The 7,686-nt window shown below is 39.3% G+C and overlaps 1 non-coding gene across 1 annotated transcript; it reads right to left on the bottom strand.

Annotated features, from left to right (window-relative positions):
• Positions 1-3,051: 3,051 nt before the first annotated feature.
• Positions 3,052-3,157, bottom strand: LOC145633294 (small nucleolar RNA R71). Its single transcript, XR_014112628.1, has one exon. It is a non-coding gene; the product is annotated as a small nucleolar RNA R71 (small nucleolar RNA).
• Positions 3,158-7,686: the final 4,529 nt, after the last annotated feature.

Here is a 7,686-nt window from a genome sequence, read left to right as displayed (position 1 = left end):
TTTTGCTTCCTGTAGCTTAAATTTGTTCTAGAATACTTTTGGATCCTATATTACTAATACACAATGTTATAACACCATTCAACCTTATATTACCCGACTTATTTGCAACTATGATTATTATTTTTAGCATTGGTGATAAAGTTCACTTTGGTAGGCATGAAGACTTTATAAAAAAAAAAAAAAAAAAAAAAAAGGGGGGTATATTTTAGCTATGTTAAGGATCGACTGATTAACGTCATTTCCCTAAGCTAATGCTAGACGTATACATCAAGTGTTCAATATTGTAGGATAAAGTGCCCAGTTGCCTCCCGAATTTGTGCTTTAGGCAGGACCTAGTTTTGTTGTTCAAGGTGTATATTTAGGGTTCGTTTGGCATTGTTGTGGTTTTCTGTTTTTTGGTTTTTTGTTGTATAAAAATATATGATATATGTCACATAATGAATAAAAATTTATTTAAACTTATTAAAATCATAATAATTTTGAAAACTGACAACAAAGTAAAAACACCTTTTTCTTGTTTCCTTTTTTGGTTTTTAGTTTTCTAAAAAAACAGGGAACTAAAAACCAAAAATGACGTCAAACAAGCCCTTAGTTGCTAACTTGTTTTATGGTTATGAGAGATGCATAACTTTTTTTTTTTGACAAGCATGTAGGCGATGTTATTTGCTTAGATACATCTTTTAAGTAATATATATATAAAGGAGTATCGAATATTGCAATCTTTTAAGTAAGCTTGTATACTATAGTCACTATACTCGGTACAACAATCCGTCACTGTGATATGAATAAGACTGAATTACACAGAGTATTATCTAAAAGATAAAAGAAATGATATTGATTTAAAGCAACTTCAATGAATGTATTTGGGAATTTACTTGCAATTTAAGTCTTTAGCTACAAGCATGATGATAAGTGGTTTATTTGACCACTTATTGTGTCAATTTAGACCCGATTTTGCATTCATTTCCCCTCTTTCTAACCCGTTTTTGAATGAAAATGTTTTGTCTCGGCTTTCCCCCTCTTGGTTTGTGTTTGTCCATGTTTTGCAGGTCTATGGACTCAATTTGGCAAGCATTCGGTGCATGGTTTGTGTTCAAGGCAAGGAAAATTGAGAATGGAGAGGGCGCTCCAGCTGGAGCGGGCGCTCCAAACCTTCTGCCAAACTTAATGTCAAGTGCACCATGTGAGGAGCAGGCGCTCCTCCTCAAACTTTCAAAATTGTATGTATTCTGAAGACAGCTGGAGCGGGCGCGCAACATTCTGGAGCGGGCGCTCCTGGCCGTGGAGGGGCGCTCCTCGGATGGAGCGGGCGCTCCTTCGCTGCGAATCAGTTTTCTTTTGACGGATTTCCCTATGTGTTTCGGGGAGTATAAATACTTCCCCCTTAGTTCATTTGTGGGAGAGACAAAAATAGCCTAGTTTTTAGAGACTCCTCTTAGTTTGAAACATTCCTTTTAGTTAATTTAGCTTAATTTTCATCAATTCAATCATTGTAATAGTTGGTTTCAAGTTTGTTTCTCAAGATTGACACTTTGTATTCAACAATTTCAAGCCTCAATTAGTAACTTCCTTCTACTTTTCTCCATTCAATTTCTGATTTTATTTGTTGTTGCATGATATTTAAATCTTCTTAGTTCTTGATAATTTGTTATTGGATGATAGTTATTTCAATTGTTAATCACTTTTCCCCAATTATTGAAGAAGTTAGAACCCTAATACTTGTTTGAATTGCATGTTGATAAATATGAGTTGTGAGTAGTCTACTTGCTAGGGGTTGGGTGAAGCTCGACCTTTTGGGTTAATTATGCAAATGTGGGAGAAGCATTGATGTTTGTATTGCAATTAAATTGATTATATGAGATTGCTTGTTAGTTCTTCAATGATAGGATTAGCTACCCTTGATTTAGGAGCTTGATAGCATGATATGCTTAGTTTGACATGGAAATGTGAATGAAGCATGGCATTACTTATTGCAATTTGATTATGTATCTTCTATTGCTAAACTAATGAGGAATCTAAGTTTAGTAGTGTGAGTTGTTTCCTAATTGCATGAGATTGATCTTACATATAGTCCTTGCTATATCTTATCTATTTCACTCCCCGTTTGTCTATTTGCCTTGGTTGAGTGGATCCCATTCCCTAGTGTCCTTAATCCATTGATTTAGAACCATAGTTTGTTTGTCTTCTTGACGAACCCCAATTCACCATTGACTTCGAATTAGCTTAAGTGTTAAGACCTTTGGCAACCATATCCCGTTCCTTGTGGACCGAACTCTTACTTGTCATTATGCTTGGTTTGTAAGGTGTTTTTTTAATAAATGTGTTTGCTTGAGTGTGGAATGTGCGACCGTTCTAACGCCCATCAAAATGGCGCCGTTGCCGGGGAACGGTGTTGTTGATTGCTAATTGATTACTTAAGTCTAGTTCACCATAAAACAACAAAAAAAAATTTCAAAAAGATTGTTTTGTTTTGGCTACACTTGTAGCCTAGTTACTAATTGCGTTTGTTGAGAGTGTATGCGCAGAACTCATAACAGGATCTTGGTACCTTACGATCCCGAGATTGAGCAAACTTATAGAAGGAGAAAGAGAGCCGGTTCTAGGCCGTTTACTACTCCCCCAACTAGAGAGACCAATTTCGAGGAGGATTGAGATCAAATGGGTGACGCGGAACCACCACCTCAAAGACCTTTAAAGGAGTTGGGAACTCCGGGAGCTTATAGAGCTTCAAGCGGCATTGCTCCACCGTTACTCAAGCCAATGACTTTGAGATTCGGCCCGCAATGATTAATTTGATTGAAAGGAGGCAATATAGTGGAGCAAAACATGAGAGCCCTCTTGCACACTTGAACGAGTTCGAAAAATATTGCAACACGATCAAGGTAAATGGGGTAACTCAAGAGTTTGTGAGACTAAAGTTATTTCCTTTTTCTTTGATAGGAAGGGCTCTTGAATGGCTTGAGAAGGAGGTGAGGCCTTACTCCTTGAGAACTTGGGACGAGGTCTCCACGGCTTTCTTAGGGAGATTCTATTCTCAAAAGAAGACGGCCGAGGCAAGGGCTTTGATCCAAGGATTCCGTCAAAAGGCTAGTGAAACCATATATGAAGCATGGGAACGATACAAGGAATATCAAAGGGAGTGCCCTCATCATGGAATTCCATCATATCAAGTGCTTCAAATTTTCTATGGGGGCTTGAGCCCACAATGAAAGACTAGCTTGGATGCGGGAGCGGGTGGCCCGATTATGAACAAGACGGAGGAGCAAGTCATAGAGATAATTGAGGATGTGGTGAGGCACCACATGGATTGGCAAGAAGGAGAGAGAGAGTCTCTAAACAAGGGAGGAAATGCGGTTTACTCCGTTGATCACCTTAATGCCATCAACAATTTGACTTCCCAAATCGCCAACCTTGGAAAGGAGATGACGTCCATCAAGGCAAAACTAGAGACCTCTAGTTCAACACAAGATCATCCCTCCCAATCTAAGGGGAGAGGTATGAATTCTAACTCTTCTCCCTCTACTTCTAATAACATGCCTCATGGATGTTTGTTTTGTGAAAATTGTGGGTCATATGACCATGATACCTCTTCTTGTAATTATGATTCCCAACCCCAACCCCAATACAAAGATGGTAATGAAAATGAAAATGAACAAGTCAATGCCTTGTCTTATGATAATAGACATAGGAATGACAATCAAAGATACTACCACCAAATCGAAGAGAACAAGGGGGGAATACCTATAACCAAAGAGGAAATGATTACGATTACCATAACCAAAATCAATGGGGAAATAGGAACCAAAGGGACCAAAATCCCCAAGGTAACTACAACCAACAAGGTGGTTATGGTAACCATAATCATAATAATCAAGGAAACTATGGGAATCAAGGGCAATTTCACCAAGGGGAAAACTCTAATAACCGGAACAATTGGAACAACAATAATAATAGAGGTTCTTCTAATCAAAATGCGTCCAATTCGAATGTTAGAGGTAATAGGGCTTCCCAAGACAACTACTATGCACAAGCACCACATAGTAGGTCTAGCTTGGAGGAAATGATGGAAAATCAAACTAAAATGTTCAATACTTTCATGGCCTCTAGTGAAAAGAAATTTAGTGAAGTCATGACCCATAATAAAATGCTTGAGACACAAATTTCTCAATTGGCCAATGCTTTGAAGGAAGGGACTAGCACTTCTTAACTACCACCCCAAGGACTAGATCCTAAGAGGCCCGTAAATGTTATATCAACAAGGACTGGTAAAGTGTTGGAAGAAAGTGTTCCTAAAAAAAGAAATGAGAGAATGAACATGAGTGAGCCTCCCCTTAAAAGTGATTTTGAACAAGAGAGAGAGCAAAACCATGAGAATGAAAAAGAGAAAGAATGTGAGAAAGAAAAAGAATTTGAGAAAGAGAAAGATTTTGAAAAAAAGAGTGAAGAGAGAAGTGAAAAGGAGAGAGAAACAAAACAATTGCAAAAGCTACCATATCCTCACAAATTTGTTAGAAACAAATTAGATGTGCAATTTGGAAAATTTCTTGAAACATTGAAACAAATTCATCTTTCAATTCCTTTTACCGATGCTATCAAGCAAATGCCTAACTATGCTAGGTTTTTGAAAGATATTTTGAGTGGAAGGAGAAAGTGTGAATTGGTTAAAACGGTGAGTCTCACCGAGAATTGTAGTGCAATTATCATGAACAAGATGCCACCCAAATTGAAAGACCCCGGTAATTTTTCTATCCCATGTGAAATATACAAGATGCAAATTGATAATGCTTTGTGTGACCTAGGGGCTAGTGTTAGCCTAATGCCATACTCGGTATACCAAAGACTTGGGATAGGGGAACTTCTACCCACCAACATCACCCTACAATTGGCCGATCGCTCTATTAAATTCCCAAAGGGTAAGGTAGAGGAAGTTCCTCTAAGGGTGGGGAAGTTTGTAATCCCGGTGGATTTTGTTGTGTTAGAGATGGATGAAGATGTTAACATTCCAATAATTCTAGGAAGACCTTTTTTTGCTACTTCGGGTGCTTTAATAGATGTTAAAAGTGCTAAAATTTCACTAAAAGTAGGAGATGAGGTGATAGAGTTTGATTTGAATGAGAGCATGAAATATCCAAGCTCTAGTCTTGATAATTGTATGATGATTGATACTATTGATTCTATTGTGACTTCTATGCATGAGCACTTGCTCACTACTAACGATGCCCTTGAGAATGTCCTTTTGAATAAGGAAAAGATAGGTGAGCAAGCCAAGGATATGACATTGTATGAAGAAATGCTTGAAGGAAGTACGGAAGAAAGCATTGAGCAAGTATGCATGGGAATCACAAGCAATGATGCTTTGGAAATAAATACCTCAAGAGAAGGTAAGGGTGTTCCAATGGTAGAGTTAAAACCTCTACCATCACACCTAAGGTATGAGTTTTTGGGTCCTAATTCAACTTTTCCGGTAATAGTGAATTCTTCTTTGAACGAGTGCCAAACTCAAATGTTATGTGGTATTTTAAGAAACCACCAAGGTGCTTTGGGCTATACCATTGATAACCTCAAGGGTATTAGTCCCGCTTTATGTATGCACCACATAACACTTGAGGAGGGTGCTAAGCCTTCCATTGAGAGGCAAAGGAAACTCAATCCTCAAATGGGGGAGGTGGTGAAGAAAGAAATCACCAAACTCCTTGATGCCGGCATCATCTTCCCCATTTCAAGTTCTAGATGGGTTTCCCCCGTTCATGTGGTCCCTAAAAAGGGAGGAATGACCGTAGTTGAAAATGAGAATGGTGATCTCATTTCAACTAGAACGGTGACCGGTTGGAGGATGTGCATAAATTATAGACGTCTAAATGCATCCACTAACAAGGATCATTTTCCTCTTCCTTTTATCGACCAAATGCTTGAAAGACTAACAAAGCACAAGTATTATTGCTTTCTTGATAGTTATTCGGGTTTCTTTCAAATCCCCATAAACCCGGATGATCAAGAGAAGACAACTTTTACTTGTCCATATGGTACTTTTGCATATAGGAGAATGCCGTTTGGACTTTGCAATGCACCGGCAACCTTTCAAAGGTGCATGATGAGTATATTTGGAGACATGCTTGAAGCCGAAATAGAAGTGTTCATGGATGATTTCTCGGTTGGGGGCCTTTCATTTGAAGATTGTTTGTCCAATTTGGGCAAATGCTTAACAAGATGTGAGAAGGTCAACTTGGTCCTAAATTGGGAAAAATGTCACTTCATGGTTGAAGAGGGAATCGTCCTTGGTCACAAGATATCAAGCAAGGGGATTGAGGTCGACAAGTCCAAAGTTGAAGTGATTGAAAAATTGCCACCTCCAATTAATGTGAGAGGAGTAAGATCCTTTTTAGGGCATGCCGGGTTCTATAGGAGATTTATCAAGGATTTCTCACAAATTGCTAGACCCCTAAATGCTCTTCTTCAAAAGGATGCCATCTTTATTTTTGATGAAAAGTGTCTTCAAGCTTTCAACAAATTAAAGGAGGCTTTGATCTCTACTCCAATCGTGCAAGGGCCAAGATAGGATTTGCCGTTTGAACTTATGTGCGATGCTAGTGATGTTGCAATTGGAGGGGTGTTGGGACAAAGAATTGAGAAGAAACTTCATGTCATTTACTACATGTCCAAGACCTTGAATGAAGCTCAACGGAACTACACCACAACGGAGAAGGAGTTTCTTGCCGTGGTGCATGCTTTTGAGAAGTTTTGGAACTACCTAATTGGTTCCAAAACTATTGTTTATACCGATCATGCGGCTATTAGGTACCTTGTGGCAAAGAAAGAGTCCAAACCTCGCCTTCTTCGATGGGTCTTGTCTCTCCAACAATTTCATGTTGAAATCCGGGATAAGAAAGGGGCCGAAAATGTGGTTGCGGACCATCTTTCCCGATTAGAGAATGTGAAAGCTAGTGATGATGAAATTCCCATTCGTGATGAATTGAGAGATGATGTGCTCTATATCTTGAATGAGAAGGAGCTTCCATGGTTCGCCGACTTGGTGAACTATTTGGCTTGTGGAGAATTCCCTCCCGATTTCTCCAAAAACCAAAGGAAGAAGCTAAAAAGGTAAGCAAGGCACTATGTGTGGGATGACCCCATTCTCTACAAGAGAGGAGTAGATGGTTTGCTCCGTAGGTGTGTTCCGGATGAAGAAGTGCAAAATGTGCTCAAGATGTGTCATTCCGATCCTTGTGGAGGGCATATAGGATCGGAGCAAACAAAACAGCATTGAAGGTTTTGCATAGCGGGTTGTGGTGGCCTCACATCTTTAAGGATGCTTGGGGGTTTGTGAAGACTTGTGACCGGTGTCAACGAACCGGCAATATATCCAAGCGAAACGAGATGCCTCAACAACCGATTCTTGAGCTAGAGGTATTTGATGTGTGGGGTGTTGATTTCATGGGGCCATTCCCTACTTCTTATGGAAATCAATACATCCTTGTGGCGGTCGATTACGTATCAAAATGGGTTGAAGCCATTGCCTCCCCAACTAATGACCACAAGGTAGTCATGAAGATGTTCAAGAAAGTCATATTTCCAAGATTTGGAATTCCTAGAGCAGTGGTAAGTGACAACGGTTCACATTTCGTTCATAGTGCTTTTCAAAAGATGCTAAGAAAGCACGGGGTTCACCAAAGATTCGGCCTTACCTAT

This window comes from Chenopodium album, chromosome 5 (assembly GCF_948465745.1).
Source record: "Chenopodium album chromosome 5, dcCheAlbu1.1, whole genome shotgun sequence".
Taxonomy (NCBI): Eukaryota; Viridiplantae; Streptophyta; class Magnoliopsida; order Caryophyllales; family Amaranthaceae; genus Chenopodium; species Chenopodium album.
Note: the sequence above shows the minus strand (reverse complement) of the source record. Positions and strands in the feature narration are given on the sequence as shown.